The 26,042-nt window shown below is 39.0% G+C and overlaps 1 protein-coding gene across 1 annotated transcript in view; it reads left to right on the forward strand.

Annotated features, from left to right (window-relative positions):
* The first annotated feature begins 13,608 nt into the window (after nucleotides 1-13,608).
* The window catches only part of slu7 (SLU7 homolog, splicing factor), a 28,700-nt gene continuing 16,266 nt past the window's right edge, over nucleotides 13,609-26,042 (forward strand). The window contains exon 1 of the mRNA XM_063000571.1: nucleotides 13,609-13,624. The gene's annotated coding sequence lies outside the window, so the exon portion shown is untranslated. The remainder of the gene's footprint in view (nucleotides 13,625-26,042) is intronic.

Raw genomic sequence — 26,042 nt, forward strand, 5'->3', positions numbered from 1 at the left:
TGGTGAGTGGGGTGAAGCTGGTGAGTGTGTTGGTGGGTTGAGGATTCCACAAAAGAGATGTTAGAAGCTTGTTAGCACTTACTCAAATCATGTATTAGAGATTGTTAAAGCAGAAGGTTGACCCACCAAGTACTGAGGCTGGGGATTGAATAATAGTGCACATGGGGGTTTGTCAAGGGAAACAGATGTTTTTCATATATATTTAAATTTTTAACTTATGTTGTCAAAATTGCTTGTATGTATAAATAAATACTTTTTAAGTCATGTGAGTCTGCATTTTACCATTGAAAAGACAACCCTTATGATACGATATAATATGATTAATATGATTTAATTTCATTATTCACAGCTTATCCTGGAAAAAAAAAAATTAACTTAATGTGAAACTTTAGACCATTGATCATTACAAAATGATTCAATTAATTCATATTTCTTTTATAAACAGCTTTCTTCAAGTCACTTATGCTATAGCAGCTAAGCTGGGTTAAGGTGTGGACTAATTTGGAAAACATTCATTTTATTGTTTTTGGGATGAGGTTTTAGTTTAGTGTGCAGTGTCTTTTGTCCTTTGAAAAAATATAACAGTACAGTTCAGTGAACTTTTCCTTGTTCCTTGTGTTTTCATTGAGTTCAATAAAAAAACAGCAAAATAATTTATTTGTGTTTGAATAGATACAGTGTATCACAAAAGTGAGTACACCCCTCACATTTCTGCAAATATTTCATTATATCTTTTCATGGGACAACACTATAGACATGAAACTTGGATATAACTTAGAGTAGTCAGTGTACAGCTTGTATAGCAGTGTAGATTTACTGTCTTCTGAAAATAACTCAACACACAGCCATTAATGTCTAAATAGCTGGCAACATAAGTGAGTACACCCCACAGTGAACATGTCCAAATTGTGCCCAAATGTGTCGTTGTCCCTCCCTGGTGTCATGTGTCAAGGTCCCAGGTGTAAATGGGGAGCAGGGCTGTTAAATTTGGTGTTTTGGGTACAATTCTCTCATACTGGCCACTGGATATTCAACATGGCACCTCATGGCAAAGAACTCTCTGAGGATGTGAGAAATAGAATTGTTGCTCTCCACAAAGATGGCCTGGGCTATAAGAAGATTGCTAACACCCTGAAACGGAGCTACAGCATGGTGACCAAGGTCATACAGCGGTTTTCCAGGACAGGGTCCACTCGGAACAGGCTTCGCCAGGGTCGACCAAAGAAGTTGAGTCCACGTGTTCGGCGTCATATCCAGAGGTTGGCTTTAAAAAATAGACACATGAGTGCTGCCAGCATTGCTGCAGAGGTTGAAGACGTGGGAGGTCAGCCTGTCAGTGCTCAGACCATACGCCGCACACTGCATCAACTCGGTCTGCATGGTCGTCATCCCAGAAGGAAGCTGACGCACAAGAAAGCCCGCAAACAGTTTGCTGAAGACAGGCAGTCCAAGAACATGGATTACTGGAATGCCCTGTGGTCTGACGAGACCAAGATAAACTTGTTTGGCTCAGATGGTGTCCAGCATGTGTGGCGGCGCCCTGGTGAGAAGTACCAAGACAACTGTATCTTGCCTACAGTCAAGCATGGTGGTGGTAGCATCATGGTCTTGGGCTGCATGAGTGTTGCTGGCACTGGGGAGCTGCAGTTCATTGAGGGAAACATGAATTCCAACATGTACTGTGACATTCTGAAACAGAGCATGATCCCCTCCCTTCGAAAACTGGACCTCATGGCAGTTTTCCAAAAGGATAACGACCCCAAACACAACCTCCAAGATGACAACTGCCTTGCTGAGGAAGCTGAAGGTAAAGGTGATGGACTAAACCCAATTGAGCACCTGTGGCGCATCCTCAAGTGGAAGGTGGAGGAGTTCAAGGTGTCTAACATCCACCAGCTCCGTGATGTCATCATGGAGGAGTGGAAGAGGATTCCAGTAGCAACCTGTGCAGCTCTGGTGAATTCCATGCCCAGGAGGGTTAAGGCAGTGCTGGATAATAATGGTGGTCACACAAAATATTGACACTTTGGGCACAATTTGGACATGTTCACTGTGGGGTGTACTCACTTATGTTGCCAGCCATTTAGACATTAATGGCTGTGTGTTGAGTTATTTTCAGAAGACAGTAAATCTACACTGCTATACAAGCTGTACACTGACTACTCTAAGTTATATCCAAGTTTTATTTCTATAGTGTTGTCCCATGAAAAGATATAATAAAATATTTGCAGAAATGTGAGGGGTGTACTCACTTTTGTGATACACTGTAGCTTGCGCATTATCATGACTTAAATGGTGAGCTGAGCATTATTTTATAAACCTCTGTTGTAAACATCCAGATTATTGTATAGGTTTATACCCAAATATTTCTTAATCTGTGATGGACAGACCCAACTAACTTCTGTGTGGTCTGTTGGTTTTTGTAGTACATTATTTTAGGCCCACCAAGGCATTCTTTGTTTGGTGGTTTGAGTTTAGATACCATGCATTTATACCTCATGGTCAACCCTGATAGGTGATACGTCACACATAGGAGTGGATATTTACAAAAAGCTGGTTATTTTTGAGCCTAGGAGAGATACCACACAGAGATGTGCCTGTCATACTTTCCAGAGCTGTCACCTCCCCTGATAAGAATTTAGCCACAAACGGTGGTTGTTTCTAAAAATAGCTGAGGCTGAAACTAAAACATGTCAACTGAATGCATCTTTATTGGAGCTGTAATGATTGGGAGGTGGGAGCTATACTCTGCAGGTAACTGATTTGGAAGTATTTGTATAATTTTAAACAAAATGGAGCACACTAGATACAGTTCCAAGGAAAACATTTCTAAAAACTTTATGGAATTACTTGGATTCCTGCATTAATTCCAAATGTGGACTGATTTTATTTAAGATGTACCACTTCTGTAAAAGTACACAATTTCTAAGACTGCTTACCTCAAAAAGGTTATGAACCATATAAAATATGCCCATTCAAAACATCATTTCTGAGGAATAATTGTAGATATTCATTAAGTAAAAAAAAGATTACACATTATGTCCTGGATGTTCATCAGTTCACAATGACATAAATTACCTATAATAACCTGTATTGTTATTTTTCTGCCTAAGAGTGGGCAAAGCGCACACCAAAAGCAGAATGCAGAACACTTTCTTAGCCTAAATAATTTGATAATTAAAGGGAACAATAAATTCAAATTGATATTAAAACCTTTACTTGAAAATTACGTGAAAATTAAATGGCGCTAAATCCAGACTATACGCTCTCTCTCAGTCTCTCAGTAATGCTAGAAAAGGAACGGACTTTACCTAAACTGTTGGAGCTGAGTTAATAGCACATCATTTGTTTTATATAAATAATTTATTACACCTGTTAACAGCTGATGAACACATGGCTGAAACACATAAGAGCGGCACAGTGGCTCGGTGAGTAGCACTGTAACGTCACAGCAAGGAGGTCCTGGATTTGATGCAGCGGTCCGGGTCCTTTCTGTTTGGAGTTTGCATGTTCTCCCTGTGTCCACATGGGTTTCTTCCGGATGCTCCACTTTCCTCCCACAGTCCAAAAACATGCAGTCAGATTAAATAGAGCTACTAAAATTGCCCTAGGTGTGTGTGTGTGTTTGCCCTGTAATGGACTGGCGACCTGTCCAGGGTGTTTCCTGTCTTTCGGCCAGTCAGTTGTACTCACCACAACCTTGATCAAGTTAAAACGGTGATGAAACAGACAATAAATGAATGAATGAATGAATGAAACACATGAATTTAATAATGTGTCCCAGTACTTTTGTCCATATATGTATGCGTCAAAGTAACATTCACATGAATGCCAAGACTCAAGCTTTCTGAGTAGAAGGTTGCCCAGAGTATCACACTGCCTCCACAGAGCTGCTTCTTCTCATAGTGCATCATGTGCCATTTTGTTCTCAGGTAAGCAACACATTAACATATGCACACAGTAATTGAAGTGATGTTAAAGAAAATGTGATTCTTCAGCCCAGGCCACCGTCTTCCCTCCATGATCTAGTTCTGATGCTCACTTGTAAGCAGCTTTTGGTGGTGAAGAGGGGTCAGCATGGAAACTATGATGTGTCTGCCTCTACAAAGACCAATATGCAGCAAATATGTTCTGAGAGCCTTCTATTATAGTGAGCATTTCCATTTTCAACAATATGTGCAACACAAACATCAGTTAACCTTGGGTACCCATGACCTACTACTGGTTGTCCTTTTGGTAGGTACTAACTCCTGCTTGCTGGGAACACTTCACAAAACCTACTGTTTTGGAAATGCTCCCAGTTGTCTAGCCATCTTAATTTGGCACTTGTCAGCAATTACTTAGATCTTCATCCCATTTTTAGATTCTTATCCTATTTTTCTTGCTTCCAACACCTCAACATTTATTACAGAATGTTCACTTCATGCCTAAAATATATCCCTATCCAACAAGATGTCAGATGGATCACCTACATTGAGAAGAACCATGGTCTGATTGCAGACTTTAGGAACTTTAGAGAATATGATTTTGAAATTACAGATAATTTTAATAGTGGTGATGAAGTAAATGTGTCATAATAAACAATGAATAAACCCTTTTGAAAGGCCTACAGTTGGCACACAGGAATCAGAAAGGGGACCCATGGTCAAACCTCCGGAACACATGACTTCCTTCCTCCTACTCATGGCCTCAAATAAATTCTAAAGACCTTTTGCAAATGTTCTCCTTGGAAACAGATAACGCCCATTATCCCAAGAATTTGCAGTGTGAAGTAAGACAGTGAGCTTGATAATCGTTCTGGAAATCATTCACCTGGGTTTATTCTGAAGGAGTTCCATGAAAGAGATGTTTCCAGAAACAGTAATGTTTTTGTCCAGATGTGGTATGTCTGCTTGGCTTTGTGTTTTACTGTACTGCTCTATAGCCACACTGTGTGAGAGGGAAGGAGGAGCACCCACATGGATTTGATCTTTCAGCTTTATAGAGCTGTCAGGGCCTAAGATGGTCTTTATGAGCCAGACGCTCACTTTTCACGTTTTTAATAAAATACAAAATAATTTTACAATAATTTTAGGCTTATTATTTTGTTTCTACAAATCCCCATTTGACTATATTTGATCAACAATGAAGTTCCAAAGCTGGTATGGTGATTCTCTTCCAGGTTATTTCTTGGCAGTGTTTCAGTCTCAGTCCACATACTTTCCATTCCTCATTGCTCAATGACCCAGCACAAGAATTTGCCTCAGAGAAGTCGCATTAGCTCTGACTGAAAGATGTTTTCAGTTCATTATGTCACTTTTTGCCACATAAAACAATGTTCTGTATGTCTTCATGGAAAGGAAACTAATACACATGCTGATGCTTTGCCATCTTGTAACAATTTCCAGTCTACAATTGAAGGTGAAAGTTTACACACACATTTTATGCATTCTTTTATAAATTTATAATAGGCTCTGAATAAATCTGGGTACAAATAAACATACTTCATACTTGTAAAGAGTTTCAGTGAGTTTAATGATGTCATTTACTTTGAGACTCCTAATGCATTTTTAATATTCATGATTGTTGTTGTTAATTTACATTTTCAGCATTTAGCAGACACTTTTATCCAAAGCCACTTACAGTACTGTGACAGTATATTGTCTAAGCAATTGAGGGTTAAGGGCCTCAATTGAGGTCACAAATGGCTTATTCGATGTACAGCACTTTGGTCAACGTAAGTTGTTTTAAGAGTGCTTTATAAATAAAATTTACTTACTTACTTACTTACTTACAAACACAAGTCACTATGAATTTTAAAGCATGTTGAGACATGGGTGAGACAGTTCAATGTCCAGCAAGATTTTTAACAGTGTTTGCACAAAGGCTGCCAAGCAAGACAGAAGCCGCAGTGTCTGCTTTTTCTTCATCCATGTGCATCTGCAAAAATCTGTTCAGCTTTAAGGTGGAGCAGGGGCTTTTTTGCTCTGTAACCTCTCATCCCATGCTGACGTACCATTCAGTAGACTATAGACAATGACAACTTTGTTTCAGCAGTTTCTAATTTATGGCAAACTTGTGATTTTATGTATTTTGAATTACATATTACCATTACTTTCAATAGCTGGCAAAAGACCACTGTTCCATGTACTTTGCAGTAAAACTAGCCATATTTACAAACCACCAAAATAAGTTGGGGCAATTTGTAAAATGCAATAAAAAAAAAACAACAATCTGTGATTTGTAACTTATCTTAAACCTTTATTTACCTTTATTGTTTTGACTGATTGTATTTTGTAAATATAAGCACATTTTAATTTACAACACACTCAAAAGAGACACAGGGTGAAATAATAGCGAAAATCTTATAGAATATTCAAGTTTTGAAACAGTAAGAAGGTGAATCGGTTACAGGTGGGGGCATCATCATTGACTATAAAATGAGGATCCATCCAAGGCTCAGTTTTCTAGGCAGAGATGGGTCATTACTTACTACTTTATGCCAAACTTTGTAACTTTGTACTTTGAGAATTGTTAATTAGTTCAAACTAGCTGTAATGCAAATGCACCATAAACCATAATGAAAGGGCGGCACCATGGCTCAGTGGGTAGCACTGTCACCTCACAGCAAGAAGGTCCAGGTTTTGATTTCCAGGTGGAGCAAAACAAAAAAACATATAACCGGGTAAGAGTGGTATCTCAGTGGTTAAGTTACTGGCCTAGTAATCAGAAAGTTGCTGGTTCAAGCCCCACCATTGCCAAGTTGGGCCTCTGAGCAAGGCCCCTAAAGCTCAAATTGTATATCATTGTTAATTATAGTCACTTTGGATAAAAGCTTCTGCTAAATGCTGCAGATGTAAACAAACATTTTACACAAATGAAATATACTGCAGTATTTCTCATTGGAGCTTCATTGGAAACTCAGCAGAACCCAGAATTGAAGGTAGGACATGAGATTTCTGACAATAATGTCTTTATTTGTCATATATGCATATACAGTATAATGAAATTATTTTCCCCCAGAACACAGGGTCAAACACTGTATGGCGCCCCTGGAGCAGAACGAGGGAGCATCCGATGCTGCCTTAACGGTAAAGGCAATCCCAGCATTCAGTGCGGCACAACTTTTCTCACAGAAAAATAAACAATATGGAGGACGGTGTGGAGAAAGTTATTTTCAAACTTAAATAAATTATTATTGATTTTTAATTTGTATAATCTTGCGTGTCATTTATTTGCAAATCCAGGCTTGTCAGCTAATTTAACTGTTTTCGGTACACAGAGGAAGATTTAAGTTGACATGCTAGCGTGTTGTGCCACCCCATCCCATTAGTTTGACATGGCATGAGGCTAACTTTGTTAGCTTAGTAAGCGAAAACTGATGGAATCGCTGTCTAAGTAGTGTGTTCTAATAACCTGCCTTATAAGTCAATGACTTATTAGAATCCTCTCTACTGAGGCAGCTGCATATGTAGGCAGTAAGACAGAAGGCAGCTCATTAGGTTTTTGAACACACTCAAAGTTAAAGGCTTTGCTCAAGGGCCTACAGTGGCTGCATAGCAGAGGCTAGATTTGAATTGGTGATCTTCCAATTAATAGCCCAAAGCTTTACCCACTAGGCTACCACTGTCCAATCACACTGCTGCCATGCAATTAGGGTTTAATTATTCAGCACCTCTCAATCTTAGGAGAGCAACTACCACTTCTCGCCCCCTCCAAAACATACGCCGCTGCTTCTTTTTTCCATTGAAAGGTAGGTTCATATGTGGATTTGTATTACGTACCAAAGAGTCACCTACCAATCCCCATTATGACACTCTTGATCAACCAGCAGCGGTCATAATTGCAGCAGTTATGAGGAATGTCCTCCGGCAATATCACCCTACAGACAAGCCATCCATTGTCCATATAGTTAGGATTCAGTTAACAGGTTTGTTACCTAGTGTCTGTTCATGTCTTTTCTTTAATTCCTTGTGTGTCTGTGAGTGTGTGTGTGTGTGCACAAAATTACAAGTTTGTTGCTTTATGTCCACCACCTTCACATCTGCCAGCTAAAATATTTACTTCCTAAGTAAAGATCAATGTTCTGTGGCTTGGACATGGGTAGTTTAATTTATTTAAAACAATTTTAACTAAACCTATTAATGACAACCCTGACTAGTCTGGTCTTAAGTAGGTCAAGACAAAACATGGCTGCAAAGTGCAACAAACAAACACTTGTCACAATGCCACCTGGTGGTATAATTTCTGAATAAACATGCTGATAGGACCTGCCCTGGCATTGTTTGGTTGCCTGGAGACTCAACACATCAGTAACCGCACGTGTCTTAATCCACTCTGCATACCAGGTGTACCTGAGCAGGTAGGCTGAGCAGGTTCATTCATGTTTCTCCCTGCAAGCGTCACCTGCGGAACAAGACCTTATATGGCTTGTTCCTTAAACCCTAGCTGGGGGGTTGTCTTTTACAGGCTTAAGAAGTAATAGTAATGTGTAATGTGTAATTAGTAATGTGGACAAACTGTATTTTATTAATTCCCAGGTGCAGGTGAACATAGCAACACGTGCATTTATTTACACATCTAATGTGTATTTTAGCACATGTATAGCACTGTGTAATATGATTTTGACATTAAATTAAGTCTGACCTACTGTGGTCAGGGTTGTGGTGAAGTGTGGTAAGTGACACCTGCTGGAAATACATTACGCACTCACATAGGAGCAATTAAGAGTGGACAATCCACTTCTCAATGTTTTAGTGCAATAGAAGAAAAGAAAAGCACTACTAAAGGGAAAACCACACAGCCACAAGGTAGAACACTCTACATTTTTTACAGAAAGAGGTCAGATGTTAGGGCCAAACCCACATCCTCAAGACACACATATTACTGAAAGCAGCATACACAAAGGAAACCCAATAGGACCCATGTTGCACCCAGCACTAATGTTTATAGTGTTTTCAATGATCATTTCGATGTTATAATTTCATTGCTTAGTAAATGGATACCTGGGTGGTGCAATGGTGCAACAGCAATGTTTGGCATGTTTTTCTATGTCTACATTGATTAAAATATGTAGGTTTTCTCCCACCTCTTAAAACATACCAGTGGATCTTCTGACTATTCTAAACTTTCCCTAGATGTGAGTAAATTGGTGAGTTTGTAAAACCTTGTAAAATGATGGGTAACATAAATAAAATGAATAAAAAATACATGTTTACTCACTTATTAAATTCATTATTCAGATTCTGATCACATTTGTTAAAACAGGTTGTATAAATAACTTTGTTTATTAGCTCAATTACTCTGTCTGAACCCTGTCTGAAAGTATTGTATCTGAGAACACTTACCAGACATTCTGAAATTCCACACACAGTGTGTCATTTATAACGCATCTGTTGTCAGTGCTTGAAGTTAGGGAAAAAGTGCAGGCACTTCCCTTATTCATATGTTGGCATTCAAATTATTAAGTATTGCATTCTAAATTAACATTACTTTGACTAGCATTAACGCTACTTTTACTAGTTTTGTGGAAAGAACCGGAACAGGTGAGAATTATTATTATTTATTTTTATGAGTATACACCGACGAGGCATAACGTTATGACCACTGTCAGGTGAAGTGAATAACACTGATTATCTCTTCATCACGGCATATGTTAGTGGGTAGGATATATTAGGCAGCAAGTGAACATGAGGATTTGAGCGAGTTTGACAAGGGCCAAATTGTGATGGCTCGACAACTGGGTCAGAGCATCTCCAAAACTGCAGCTCTTGTGGGGTGTTCCCGGTCTGCAGTGGTCAGTATCTATCAAAAGTGGTCCAAGGAAGGAACAGTGGTAAACCGGCGACAGGGTCATGGGTGGCCAAGGCTCACTGATGCACATGGGGAGCGAAGGCTGGCCTGTGTGGTCTGATCCAACAGACGAGCTACTGTAGCTCAAACTGCTGAAGAAGTTAATGCTGGTTCTGATAGAAAGGTGTCAGAATACACAGTGCATCACAGTTTGTTGCGTATGGGGCTGCAAAAGGGGGACCAACACAATATTAGGAAGGTGGTCATAATGTTATGCCTGATCTGTGTATAGGTTCAGTTCAACCATAAAATCTAATTTTTTCTATTCTATTTATATACTTTCCCCCAATTTCCTCCCAATCTAGTCGTATCCAATCATCTGTCTCTACTGCTGCAATTCTCTATTCCCAATCTTAGGAGAGCAACACCCACTTCTTCGCTTATTTTTTTTTTTTACGAAAGGTAGGTTCATATGGGTATCCGTATCACAAACAGATAGTCCAGTACTAATCCCCATTATCCCTTGTCTCATTGTGCAGGCACCCTTGATCAACCAGCAGTGGTCATAATTGCAGCAGTTATGAGGAATGTCTTCCAGCAATATTACCCTACAGACAAGCCATCCATTGTCCATATAGGCTCCTGGCCTGCAGAGCTGAGATTCAAGCATGCCAGTTCGAAATGTCAGCTTAGGTCTGCTATTGCATTTTACTGCTGCGCCACCTGAGCACTATGTTTTACATTTCATAAAAAAATTTGTCATATGTCAGTTTAAAGAAAATGGCATGTTTGAGAGAAGACATGTTTAATCCTGCTTAACTTGTTTTAGACCATGTCAAATAAAGTCATTGGTAACTGCATTCATTTCTTTGTGTTTATCTCAGACAGTTCATGAACTAGAGGATTCTTCTACCTACACACTCACTGCTATCTGATCAGTAACACTTTCCATCTGCCTCTGCCTCTGTCCTGCAACACGATCAGACGAGCCAGGAAATCGAATGCAGTCATTCTCGGGCGCGGCTGCTTCATGCGGGTGGGCAAGGGATTCACTTGGAGATCTGTTTGGGGGAATAAATGGAAACTTCTCCACAATATAAGTGGACCACACCATGATCGTGCCTGCTTTGCTACATGATGTCATTCGGTCTAATTTGAAGAGCCTGCTCCACCAAAAAACACTGCTAGCAATGTCCCGTTGGCAGATATGGGGTAAAGGTTAATCCATGTTAGAAGGATAGTTCCTGTAATATTAAAACAAGTGACTACAACTACATACACTTGTGAAGGACATGTACTGTATGTCAGTGGTTCTCCACTTGTGTTTAAAAATAAATAAATGGGTCCCCCTTGACACACGTTATGCAATAATTCTTTCTTTGCTGTGTGAAAAAGTGATCAAAAACTAAACCGGAATCTTTCGTAGCACTTTTGTGGAAGGCAAATCAAATATGTGTCTATACTCAAAGACCCACTGTAGGCAAAATGCATTTTACAATAGATCTATATGACATCACAGAAAATCTCCCATATGCCAACAGCCTTGATTTTCCTGTCCTATCACGTGTGGTTCTTCTTTACACTTCTTAATTAAATGCAACTGGACCCCCTCTAGGCTCACTAAGGCCCCCTAGGTTGAGGGGTGCTATATGTCATGGTCTTAGAATTTCAATGTTTTTTGCTTCTTTCCTTTTCAAATGGCTCAATAATTGCAATATATATTTTAAAAAAAAACATATATATACAAAAATATGTGGAATCAATTTTCAGTTATATTATGTTATATGTCATTTAACATATAGCAATATGTTAAAGACTGTCCAGATTTAATAAAACTAAGTCAAAGATCCTACCCTTGGCCTTTAAGCTCCCTAACTCCCTGAATTACCACTGACTCCCTAAATCTTTTCATGACATTTTAAACTGTAGATGGCAAAAGACCTAAATTCTTTGCAGTCTTGCTCTGAAAAACATTCTCTCATGAAGTGGTCAGTCACGATCCCTGTGAAGACTAAGCCTGCAGCTGCCACCAGTTAAACTTCTAATTGTGGAACCTTGCAGAAAAGTGATACTTGTATAATCTTAGTCTTCTTTTGCCTCTGTACCAACTTTTTTTGTATGTTGCAAGCATCACATTTATTGTTTTTATATTTACAAAATACTATTAGGAAACACTGAAATATTTTTTGTACTTTTATTAGTTAAATAAAAGTTTGCAATGTTACAAATTACAGTTTTTAGGGTATCTCAATTTTTCTTGAAATCAGTTTGTATTAAAGTTGCCAAATGTGGCTCAACTAAGTGCTACTTAAAGTATATAGAGTATAAGCAGTTTTTTTTTTAAATATTTCTTGGTCTGAATGTCTATTTATAATTCTGAATTTATAATTCATTTGATTTAACATTTCTTGTTGTGACAATTAATAATAATACGTTACTGGGACACTGTAAGACAGTGTCCACTAGATGGTAGTCTGGTTCTATGATACTCATCTTTCACACAGGCATTACCATGGCTATCCAGCTCACTTTGATTGGAAAACTTTTGTAGACAGCTTCAATTCCTCATTAAAATACTGTTTATTTAAACTAAACACATTGCATATTTAATTTACTTATGCCTAAAACGTTTGATGACACAAAAGAGTTCCAACAAATTAATTCTCTTGTTTCCATGTTTCATGGTGAATTATGCCTTATTAATTATTTATTAATTATATAATACGCCAGAAAATTATTTACAAATGCAGAAAACACAAATAGCATATATTTGGTTTACATGTGGTTTACATGTGGTATAGTCCTGATAGAAATAATATTTGTTGGTTATTTACCTAAGGCTTATAGGGTCATATTAAAAAATTATTAATGTTCATGCACATCAGTATTCAGACTTCAGACATACCTGCAGAAGAAGCTGGATGCATACCAGGTTGTTTTTTAGTTTTACTTTACTACTCTTACAAAAGGACCATATATTTAATAATTTTAATAATTTAATTAATTTAAATTAATCATTGGAAGATTCAAGCCCAACCATGGTTCATGCCCAGCCATGGCCAGGCTACCATTATACCATTATTAATGGCTTAGATTGTATTCAGTCACAGCTGTAAGTTGCTTTGAATAAAAGTGCCTGCTAGATGCCATTAATGTTTTCTCTCTAATTCCACCTTAAATGTGGACGCAAAAATAAAACAATTACCCTTAAGTGCTGCTTGGAAAGTTGCTCTCAGGGAAAATATTCCTAAAGTAAAAAGTGTGACTGTATTTCGTTATTGATTTATACTTTGAATGTACTAGATTTTTGTGTAATATTTATTCTAGTTGACAAACCATATCCAGTATTACTTTCTTCCAGTGCATTGTCCACAATAATTATACTGAGCAGACGGTTGGTGATTCAAGCCCCACCACTGGCAAGTTTTGTTGTTTTTATTGTTGGGCCCCTGATGAAGGCCCTTAACCTTAATTGCTTGCATTGTACTCAGTCACAATTGTAAGTCCGTTTCAATTAAAGCAGGGGTGCACAACATACGGCCCGCGGGCCAGATCCGGCCCGGCAAAACTCTCGATCCGGCCCGCCAAATGAAGTGCTGATGCATTTTTTAATAAATGATGCTGTTACTTTAATTTCACCGGGTAATTCCATGAAATTGCGACTGAAAAGTAAATGATGTAAATACAAGTTACTTCAGCGGTACCATGTGTTTGTCCAAACCAAGTACGAGTAAACAAAGAAAAGTGGATCTCGAGCATATAAAATTTAACCCTGAATGGACATACAGGTATTTTCTTGTCTGCTGTGCTTGCGACCACATTAATCAGTTGGTGTCAGACCAACACATTTCTTGTAAGTACCTGATTTTATGTAACTGTATTTAGTGCTGGGCGATTTTCACGATTAATTCTGTTAGTTAGAATGAACGTTTTCACATGATGTTAGAAATGTGACAATCGCGATTGTTTACATACTTTATATTTTTATTAAAATACCAACATGTCACGAGGCAGAAACTGAAAAGACGCTCGCGGAATATAAATCAGGGAAAGTTTAATATTAAAAGGGCAAAAACAGTGTACAAAACCCTGCAGAGTCGAAAACCAGAGGATAAACAGACAGGCAGCAAACGGAAGACAACAAGGATTATACACGTAACGCTTAGATTTAGAAATAAGGACACAAACACGATCAGCAAAACTTCACAACGAGACTAAAACAGAAGAGTTTAAATAAGATTCATGGAACCGAACACAGCTGAATTGAATCAAAACTTGGGTGAGCGCGATCAGGATTGGCTGACCGGGGACATGTGGTAGTCACGTGACAGTCCAGGGGCTCATGGGAATTGTAGTCCATATGGTTAGACGTGGAATGTACCCCGTCCATCCACCCCCCCAGTCACAAGAAGACAAAATCAAAGCTGAGCTGAGTGCTTATTCGATGTCCCCCAGTGTAGATACTGATACAGACTCACTTATATGGTGGAAACAGTAAACAGGCTCGAGTTCCTTTTAAAAAACCTGTAAAGAACTGTTTGTGGTTTTGCACTTTTCTTATGCTGCACATTAGTGTTAGAGTTGTTTGTGAGTTTTTTATATAAAGGATATAGCTAATTAAGATGTCTATTTTGTTCAAATGATTGTTAATTATTGTTATATTGTTATTGTTATAAAGTTTGAGTTCCTTGAAAGGATAATTAGGTGGTGCTGTTACTATTTTTGCATTTCTGCAGTCTTTTAAATTAAAATTTTTCAATTGAATTATACAAAAAAAAAAAAAAATTGCAATCGCAATCGAGAATCAATAATACATCTGAAAATAATAGATTTTTTTTTCAATATCACCCAGCCCTAACTGTATTACAAATTCATGTGGACAGATCTGTAAAAATGAAATGTGTGGCCCTCTGGTTTAGGTGTTTATGTGAAATCGGCCCTTGGTAAAAAGAAGTTGTGCACCCCTGAATTAAAGCATTTGCTAAAAACCATAAATTTAAAGCACTTGACTGTTGCAGGAATAATAGACATTATTTTTCATCTTAAATCTATGTTTTACCATCTCTTTATTGTGGTCGGGGTCACGGTGGGTCCGGTTCCCTGGGATCACTGGGCGCCATGGAGTAACACCGCGGAGAAGATGACAATCGATCTTAGAACCTCGGCCATCCACACCATCTTGTAGACATAGCCAATCATATCTGAATGTAGATGCCTGACCGACCAATAGCACTGCTGAGATCCCAGCAGTACTGGGCTAGGGTATTTTACAACCTTGCCACCAGAGCAACTACTGCTCAGTAGTTATTTTGGTTTCTCCGTTTGACATGAATTTTCAGTTAACGTTTTACATTAATGCTTGTTCACAGACTCACTGGTTATGATATTAAGCAAAGAATTTGATCTCATTTAGTGAACATTGTTTATTAAGTGACCAGCTAAAATTAGCAGACCTCATTAAAGCAGTTACCTATTACTAGGATATAAATACAAAACATAATTCAAACAGTAAATAAACAGTTTAAAGGAAATGATCATTTGGGAAGCCTATTGCAATCTTGCTAAGTGCATAGTCTACAATTTGTAAAAAGGAAATAATTGTTTGCATATCTATTATCTATTTAATCTATTTAACTCCACCAACTCTAGAACTGCAAACATATAATTGACACAAATCACAATTATCATGCAATGGATAGAATTTTTTTTGATAAACCAAGCCACATATTAAAAAACAGGCACACAACAGATTAGATCCATAGAAATGTTTATAGAGTGAAACTGAACATCTTTTTGGCCACCAGGTTTAACAGTTCTTTTTAAAAAAAATACAATGCAGAAATAACATCAGCATTGAAAACTCCAAGTACATCCATAATGATTATCCTAAGTTTGCCAAGAAATAATTTTACAATATAGGCTACTCTTTATATGTAGTATAATTAATCAAAATAAAAGGGTATAGTAATGCTTTTAAGGGCGGTATATTTTGTTGAGTACATTTTTGGCCTTAGGTTTAAAATAGTGTTATTGGTTTTGCATCTGATAGTCTTACTTCTAAAGACTGTTTTGCTTAGCACCACACTCTTCAGCTGTGACAGGGTAATCTACTACAGTCTTATACTCTTCTGCCACCAGTAGGCATATTTGGTGATGGTTTGTGGTAGCAATCAGAAGGGGTAGAATTTGTGCTTGCATTCATATCAGAGGCAATGTAATACATGCTCTCTAAATAACTTTGATCCAGAGATGGATGACTCTTTACATCTGATTTCCGCTTCTGCCCTGCTGAGTTTCCATACCCCATACTGGTTTGTTGAAGTGACGTAGGGACAGGGTGCTCTGGATGTCGTGGTTGCTGGGCAGACTGAGGATGGGGTGGTACCGCATAGGGGAGGTACTGGGAGGTATATAACCCCGGACCACCAAGTGAAGGATATGGAGCAGCAGCTGGAGGATACATGCCAGAGTGAGACATGGTTTGCTGTGGTATAACAACCTCCACATATTGGCCGATTTCAGGATCAAAGAGCATTTTTCTTAGTGGCTGCATTGGAACTTCTATGTAGAAATACTTCCCAGTTTCAGGATCCAAAAGCACACGACGAGAACTTTGACCATACCCAAGCCCACTTTCTGGGTACACAATGCCACTACCCCCAGGACCCTCACTTCCAAAATCATGACCAAAAGCTGGTGGCATTTCTTGTGAATTGAAAAACTGGGATCTCGGGTCCAAAGCAGCTATATTAGGTGAACGACTGTGCTCCCCATAAGGTGGACCACTTGGAAGTTGTGGTGAACGCTGACAACAAGAACGTCTGTCCATATGCTGAGTGGAAGGTTGCTGTTGATCATTACTGTAGGGCTGTATAGCTGGTGCCTGGTAGGTATGTGAGCGTTGCAAGGGTTGAATCATAGCTGGAGCCTGAGGTACTGTTGTTGTTGGTGAGACAGATGTGCAGTTCAACCCATGGCCATCTGGTTTACATTGATGAGGTCTAACCTGGGCTTGTGGTAGTGCTCCTGGGTACGAAAGTGCCTGTCCTGGGGAATGAGGTGCTGGTGGTGTTTGGTTTTGCAAGCCATGGTAGGGCTGGACAAAATTTGGATGGGAACACGATGCACAGGAGCAAAGAGAATGTCTGGTGGTTGGATGGTATCTGTTCAAGCGTTTTGCAGTCAAATCAGAGAGCAGCAAAGGGCTAAAACTTTCTCGTTCATCATAGCTGGGTGGATCATCTGATGCATGAAAATGAAAGTCTTTGGTGTGTAAGAGGTTTTTTGCTGATGCTGCCATAATGGGTTGTGTCGACTGATGACCGGCTGGTTTTGCATGCTCTTTGATGACATTCATGTTCTGTTGCAGCTGGTTGCTGGGGTTTTGCACTGAAGTGATAGATACCTCTTGCCTGCTTGTAGATGTAGTTGTAGATGTCTGCATGGAACTTGACACAGAACTAATTTGAGTAGCTTCAGGTTTCTGGCTTGATACAGCTGATACAGCTAATATTTTGGTATTGTTTGGGATTGGGTTTGCAGCCTCACTTGATTGTTTATCAAGTAGCATTGATGTTGATGTCTTATTTTTATCAATGTTCAAATGTGTTTGCTGTTTCAAAGTAGATGTTGCTGGTTTGATAGATGTTTTAGGAAGGTCATTTGATATTGACCTAATTTCAGCAAATGGCTGTTTAAAGTTTGGTTTAGGCAGCACAGATGGTTTTGGTCTGTCAGTGGAAATGGACCTCACTTGTATGGGTAACTCAATTTCTTTGGATGTTGTCACAGGCTTAGCATGACTTTTTGTAGTGCTAGAAAAACTGCTCACCTCCGCCTTGTTTAATGCTGTAGGTGGGGCAGGATTTTTTCTTGTTGAGGTGGCATGAACTGCCAACTTCACTTGTTCCTTTGAAGATTGTAATAAAGCTTCTTGCATGTGTTCATCCTCTGTTTGGGGATGTATTTTTATTTCATTAGACTTTGGAGAGCTACCCACCGCACCACTTTCACTTGCCTGTTGGTTTCTGTCACTAAATATCTTTTGTTCACAAGACATTTCTTCTTTCTGTACTTTCTGTGAGTCATATGTGGTCACTTCTGATGCATACGTCTGTAAGGGAACCTCTATCTTATTAACATGCTTAGTTGTGGCACTTGTTCCATAATTTAGGACATCACATACCCCAATGTCAGCTTGCATTCCTTTTTCTTTTAACAGCATTGACACAGAGTGGCTGCTGCTCACAGTGTTCTGCAGATCCTTGGGTGTGTCATCCTTAACATACACTAACGTTGATACTTCTTTACTTGAGGGTCTAGGAGGCATTTCTAGCTTTGCATCCTGCTCACACACATTATTAGAAGGTTCTGATACATAGTTTTGTTTCTCAGATATTTGAACACTTGTGTTTTCCTGCAGTGAAGCCTTGTTTATTTCTGAATCTATTTTTAGCACATTTGTTGATGTTTCCTCAAGTATGTTGGCTGTACTTCTGCACGAATTTTGCTTGTCTTTCCAGCTGATAGCTTTGCATTCAATGTGCAAACGCTGAGGATGTGGTTGCATTTGTTTATTTTCTTTATCAAACAGATCCTCTTCATGCTGTGTGGCCTTAGACGCTGTAAAGGACAGGTTGTAAGTGTTCTTTACCAGTTTCCTAACATCTCTTACTTTATGTATAACAGATTTTGGCTTGTTTTTGTCTCTGTCCTCATTACTGTCTACTTCCACCTGTGTTTGTGATCGCATTTGCTCCTCTGGTCTTTCATCTTGCTGTGATTCACATTTTGAGACTTCAGATATTTTCATATCAGATGAAAGAGAAGGCTTTTGGGAAGACTTGATGTCCTTATCCTTGATGGTACAAGGCTTGAGGTTTATTTCAGAAGTTTTGGATAAGAATGTCCTGCTAAGGTCCTGTTGTTTATGGGTTTCCAGTATCACTGGCTGCTTTATGTCTCTGTTTGTAATTCTGCTCTGCATGCTTGCTGCTCGGGTGTCAGTAGGGTTTGCATGTTTGACAATGCCACATGCTGAGTCACTGCTGTAGTTCTCATCCATGTCATCTGCCTTCTTCTTACTGTACTCAAAGACTTGTTTTTTAGGAGTTTTTCTTTTAAATGGATCACACATTATGGGCTTTATCTCACCCCCCAGTTCAGTTTTGCCCTGAGATTTCACAACCCCAACACTGCTGTTAGGAGGAAAAGGCTTCGAACCAACTCTAAATTTTGGCTTTGGGGGAACCTTTGGCCTGTAGGTCTTCTTCTGAGAATAAAGGCTTTTTTCCTCTTTGCCACTATTGTCCTCAGATGAAAAACTGCATTCAGAATGAATAACAGGACTTAAATTTGGCTTCTCTGGTTCCTCTGCAAAGAGAGTTTCATGGTGATTCTGTTTATCATCTGAAGCTGAACTGTCACTTCTTGTGGATTCTTTGGAAGAACTGTCCATTTTCTTAGACAAAACACTCTTAATAATAGTAGAGGCCGTTTTAGCCTTTGTTGAGGTTTTACCCAAAGATGAAGTCTTGTGCAGATTCTCTTGGACTGATGATGGAGAGCTATGCTGACAAACAAAATTGTCTCTCGAGCCGTCTTGTGTGATAGGTAACTCCAAAACATTCTCTGCATCCTCATCAGGCTTTATTTTGTTAAAATCAAGTCTCTTGAACTGAATCTGCCTCTTTGGGACTGTCCTCTTTCCCCTTCTGGCTTCCTCCCTGCTCTCTACTGCTATATCCACACATTCAAAACTATCCATCTCAAAACATTTTGATGAGTCTGATGTGCCATGAGGCAAAAAAGAGTTTGAGTTAAGCAAAAGGTTATTGTTTTTATGTAGTGTAGTATCATACAAATCTGCACAGGAACTCCATGTAGAAGCACTTGGACTGTCCATTGTAGATTGCTGTGAAATATTTGTAGATGAGCCATGACTTGAGTTGTAGACATCCAGATAGTCTCCTTGAGAACTTGATAGGCTGCTGTAGGCTTGGTCTGTAAACCACTTCACCTCACTGTCTGTCTCATCAAACTCACTTCCCATTCTGAAGGTCTCGCTAGTACATTCTGAAGAAAGATTGCCAGTGCCACTGTGGTTGCTTTGAAAAGTTGATCTGACGCTCCTGGCACCACTTTTCTTTTCTTCTTGCAAGCTCTGTGCTCTTAGAAGTGTCTGTTGCTGCCGAGTTGCCAGGGGAGACTCAAAATAGCAAGCTGGAATTTCAGACTTTGGATCTCGGCGTGAGGGAGCAGGGTTGTGGTTTGCAAGCCCTTTTCTATTCCTGGCTCTGAATGACAGCTCAACCTGTTCCCCTCTGTAACTATCCTCTATACTCTCCACCCCTTTTAATGATGTAAACTTCTGTCTCAGCTGGTCCCTGCTCCACCCCTTGTTGATAGATGACTGACCCTCATACTTGCTATCATTATTGCTATGTGAAACATTGGGGCTTTCCCCAGGTCTCATAGCCGTTTGGCAAATCTCCTTATGACTACATGCTGATTGTCTTTTCAAGATTTCTGTTCCACATACAGTGCCATTACATTCCAAATCCACATTCTCTTCTTTTGTAGTAGGCACTGTTATTTTTCTCTTTGATGTTTTCCATGGTTGTGAAGAATTTGCATTTTTATGTGCTATTACATGTGATCTGCTGTCATTCATACTTTCCTGATTTTTATCCTTTTGTATAATAGATGCTTCTGCACAGTAAGGGTCAGGTAATAAATCACTTCTGCCCACTTCTGAAGCAATGTCTGTAAATTCTTGTAAAGCTGGCCTGCAGCTTTTAAATTGCTCCTTGAAGTCAGGATTCTCAAACTGATCTTCATAGCCTAGTGCAGAACAAGGAAGATCCATCTTGTCATTGACTGTGGTTAAAAGGTGATAATCTGTGTTTCTTTGACCATCTTCGCAAGGTTCTGTGTTTGCCAAGACTGGTATGCAATCACTAAACGTTCTAGGTGATATTTGATCTATAATTTTTGAAGAAGACTCTGTGTTTTCTGGTTCATCTGAAGTTGATTGTAAAGCATGTGAGTTGGTACAATGTTGAATTTCATTTATGGAAGTTATCTCAACCTCAGAGGGCACTGTATCTATTGGCAAACTTAAAGTTGATGATGGTCTAGATATGTCTTCATGTGTTGATAGAGGATTGGGGGTAGATGAGAGTGACTTATTTGTAATTTCATTTTTGTAAAGTGTCGCTGATGTAGAACTTTCAGTAAATGCAGTTCCCTCTGCACCAGGGTAAATTATATCCAGTGGTAAACTTGAAGTTGATGATGGTCTAGACAAGCCATCTTGAGTTGATGAATGGTTGGAGATAGGTGACATGGCCAGATCTGTTATGTTATTTGTAGAAAGTGTAGTTAATGTAGAGCTTTCAGCACATCTTACCACATCTACATCAGGAGAGCATGTGTCTCTTGGTATACTTAACCTTGATGATGGTCTGGAAGGGTTTAAAATGGGTAAGCTGGTCATATTCTTAAACCCATCGCTCAAGAGATCAGTTAAAGTAGAACTTTCAGGTTTTTGTATTTCATCTACGTCTGGAGATTGTGCTTGGGATTTGTTTTGGGGTGATCCAACTCTGTATAATATATCCTTCTGATGTGAAACTGAGTTTTGAGACTGGACATCACATGTTTCAGGAGAACGGGTTGCAAATCCCAGTTCTGGTAAAGGCGCAGTAGCCATAGACTCATTTGTAAAGTCATTTTGCCTACTGTCTGTTATAGAATTCATGTTACTGAACTCAGGTGTGAGGCACAGTTCTGAGTCACATGAATTTAAATATGTTGTAGGTGTTTCTGGGACCTCAGGTGTATATTGGAAAGCTTCAGGTTCAGCTGAATAAATCCTCTTTTTCTGTTCTGGTGAAGGGCTGATTGTGAAACCCACAGGTGAGTGTATTATTACTGATGGCTCTGTGGATGAAGCAGTAGTTAAGGAACCACTGAATGAGCAGAACTCGTTAATTTCGGGTGATATTAGTCCTTCTGTCACATTTGAGATGGGTGACGATCTTTTATGCTCTTCATTTGTTTCAGCACATAAAGTGAAACCTGATGGCGCTAATGAAACATTTAATTCAGTGTCTTCATTGGCAGTTAATTCAGGTGAAAGCGCGGTGTTACAGACTTTAAAATCTGATTTTTCATCATCTATAGAAGCTGTCTGTAAATTCAAGGGTTCAGAAGAACCTACAAGTGCATCTTCCTGCTCTGATTTAGAAAGTATATCCTTATTTACTAGTAAAGAAGACATTTCTTCACATATTTCATTAGGTGTTGAGATACAAGTCTGAAGAGAAGTTAGGTTACTATCTTCAGGTGAGACATTAGTCATATCTCCTGAGCAGTCACTTTTTGCCATTTCTTCTTCTGCTGGTAAATTGGGCAGATTCTTCTCAGAAGGAGTTCCTAACGATTTGACAGAAGAATTAGATGTGACTGTATGTTCCTCGTTGTCTGAGCATTGATGCTCAGGTTGGGCATTCTGCTGAATTAAATCCATTTCCTCAGGTTTTGACAGGATATTGTCATCATGTTCAGTTAAGCAACCAGGTGCTACACCCTGCGCTGGATCATTTTCCAATTGCTCAGACAAAACAGGATTATCCTGCTCTGAGATATCACTCTTTTCGAGAAAGGTGTTAGGTGGAATTATCCTCTGACTGAAATCTATTTTCTCATAGAAGGCAGCAGGCTCAGGGGTTGCCTCCTGCATTGATTGAGTTTCATTTAGCGTAGAAAAAGTAGTATTACTCTGCTCTGTGATGTCTCTCTTTTCAGGTACGGGGTTAGGAGTTATAGTATCCTCTGTTGAGTTAGTTTCCCATAACTCAGAAAAGACCTTGTCGGTCTGTACTGTGATATCTTCATTTTCTTGTAAGAGGTTTTTAGTAAGTGTTTCCCCTGAATCAGTTTCCCCTGGCTCAGGTAAAGTATCTGTCTGCTCTGCCATACCATTGTTTTCGGCTAAACAGTCAGGATTAATAATCTCCTGTGTCAAGTCGGTTGCTCTAATTTTAGTATTCTCAATTTCCACTGTGCAGTTTTCCTGAGACCAGTAACATTTTTGCTGTAACATGACATTATCATCTACTTTTACATTTGTAATCATGCCATTACCAGAGGTGATATCAGGTGTTGACCCGAGTAGCTGTTGGTCAAATAAATCTGCATTTTCAATTTGTTCTTGGATGGCGTCTTGGGGAAACTTATATTCTTGCTGTCTTTCTTCCTGTGGCACACTATCAAGTACTTTGTTTGGTGTGGGTGAGCTGTTACCAGAGAAGACGTCAGGTGTTGGAGTCACTGACTGCATGTTACAGGCGAGTGTGTTTTCAACCAGAGCAGGGCAGGAATCCTGAGACAAATAAGATTCTTGCTGATTCCATATTTGTGACAGGTCACTGTCATCTACATTCGATAGAGAAGGTGAGCCATTACCCGAAATGACTTCCATTTCTTTAATTGGCAAGGTTGAATCATTTCGTTGTAAGCTGGATTTCGGTAAATGGTTTGTAGTGATTGTCTCCACGGAATCAGGTTCTTTTAGCTCACATGGTGTAGTGGTTGTCTGCTCTGCAATGTCCTTATTTTCAGACAAAAACTCTGGAGTAATTATATCCAGTGTTAAATCAGTCGGTCTAATATTAGGGTCCCTACATTCAGATATTGATGTAAGTAACTGCTGGTCAGATGAATATATTTTCTCACTTTGCACTGGGCAGTCATCCTGAAAGGAATGAGATCCTTTATAGTCTTCTGCATGTGACATGTCGTTATCATTTACTTTTACATTTGAAACTGTGCCATTACCAGAGGTAATATCAGATGTTACAGATAGTAGATGCTGGCGAGAAAAATACACATTTTCTGCTTGTACTTGGGTGGCGTTCTGAGGCAGCTCAGATTCTTGCTGGTTTCCTGCCTCTGGAGACTCTCTATAATGTTGTTCGGTTGGTGTGGTTGGAAAAATAACTGAGGCGATATCAGGTATTGGAGTCTCTGGCTCCCGGTCAGATGCATGTGTATTTTCAACTTGCAAAGGGCAGGAATCCTGAGACAACTGAGGTTCTGGCAGATCACTTTCATTTACATAGTTTGGAGCATGTGAGACATTAACCAAGGTGCCTTCAGTTTTTTCAAAAGGCAAAATTAAACTGCTTGGTGGTAAGCTGGATTCACTGGTATCAGTTTGAACAGTGTCTTTTGAGTCATCAAATGTATCGCTTCCATCACTCGCATGATCCGAGTCATGAGCAGTATGATAAGATCCTGATGAATCGTTGACATCTGGTAATTGTTCATCCGCATCCTTTTTTAGAATAGAAGCAGACGTTGGGCTGCTGGAGAGCATAGGAAACTCGCAGTCATCTCCGAAAATGTCACAAAGACAGGTGGTTTCAGATATGGCACTACGGGTGCTGGGAATAGCGGTGATATCAAAGATCTCCACGCGATTGGGCCCATCCAGGTGCTGCAGGTTGTAGTTATGTGGGGCACTGCGGAGGAATGAGTAGCTGTCCCCTTCTAGAACCCAGCTCTCCATTGCTTTGCTCCACACACAGGGTACTTCTTCTTAAATGACATTTGACTGCCAAAAAAGATGATAAAGAAAATGTATAGTTAATCATAATAAGAAGTATTTTTTTTGTAACAATATAAATGAGTCAACATGAATATTACCTGTGTAATAGTAAAAAAGTATACTCTGTTTTTAGGTGTTTACCTGTACTTTTTACATATTAGTATACATTACACATAATTAAGCTATAATACCAATAATCTAGCTAATGTAATAAGTACAGGTATATAACTTGGCCAAAGGCTTGGTAAAACAGTACCAAAAACAGTGTCTTATCAAAATCCAATCATCCTGCAGTTAACTTGGGTAAAAGCTAACTATATTTTTCAAATTATTTAAAATGCATACACTGCCATTGTCCCTGACTGATTCACCATGTGTCTAATTCAGAACCAGTTAAAATAACTTTTAATACATACTTGCTATTTGATCAAGTGTTTCAGGTCATTTTAAATGAAATAGCACACTTATTCTAGAGAACAGAAAAAAGACAAACGTATACTGTACCACAGAGCTTGAGATGAGACTCCAACAGGGCGGTCTGCATTCCTGTGTGCTCCAGTGATCCTATATCCAGTCAGGTCATTCAGCACTGTGATAAATCCAGCCCCCTTATCCACAAGCATAAAACAAGAGTAACACCTAAGCCTCTGTCTGCACCCCTGTAGCCCACAGTGAACGGACACCACAAAAAAATTAAAGTGTTTTCCTATAGAACATCTCACATAAACTCAAAGAACCTGACCTCTTGATGGAACAGTTTAACTGTACTGTACTTTTGTGCTTGTGCTAAGCTTAACCGAATGTTACAACTAGCAGCAGGTGCTGCACCAGTCCAGATACAGCAAGCGGGAATCTGACACGTAGGCTAACAGTCACAGGGCCTCACTAATTTTAGATCTACATTAGTAGGAAAAAATCTTTGCTAATGAAAGATAGAGACACCGAATTTGTGCCTAAAGTTAAGCTTTAAGATGCTGATAATAGAAAGAGGCTTATAGGCCTTCTAAAGCTTATAGAAATATAAGGATTGTTTGTGGACAATGTTACTCCCATTCCAGCAGTTTCTCATTCATGACAGGCCAGGGATTTTGTTATTTTTCAATGAAACACCTTTTTTTTCTTAGCATAAGATTTTAATTTGACCCATTACGTTTTAATGTGTGCATTCAAACTAGACCTATTCATATGTGCACAGAGAAGTCACTTCGTAATGACAACAAGGCGTAGTGAGATCAAGCTACAAAGTTAAATTACACTGCAGAACTTTCTAAACTACCAATATAATCATCTAAATTGAGTTTCGGAAGCCCATAAAAAACTTAAAATAATTTCCTTTGCACATTAAAGTAAATGTTGCAATCATTCAGTAACAGATAAGTAACTGTTGCAGAAATCACTGATATTACCAACCTGCCATAACATTCAAGTCTTTTTAACTGCATAATGCACCCCTATATTGAACAAGAAATGAAAATGCATAAATCACTTGTTTACCGAATGACAATAATGTATTCCAAAAAATGCAAAAGGCTGCTATTAATTGTCTCTTGTTGTGAGTAAGTGAGTGTGTGAGTGAGTAAGCGAGTGAGGAATTGGCAAAACTAGATCAATTTGGTATTACATGGTAGAAATATAGCATTTAATCTATTGGTGTGAA

The sequence above is a fragment of the Trichomycterus rosablanca genome, chromosome 8 (assembly GCF_030014385.1).
Source record: "Trichomycterus rosablanca isolate fTriRos1 chromosome 8, fTriRos1.hap1, whole genome shotgun sequence".
In the NCBI taxonomy this organism is placed as follows: Eukaryota; Metazoa; Chordata; class Actinopteri; order Siluriformes; family Trichomycteridae; genus Trichomycterus; species Trichomycterus rosablanca.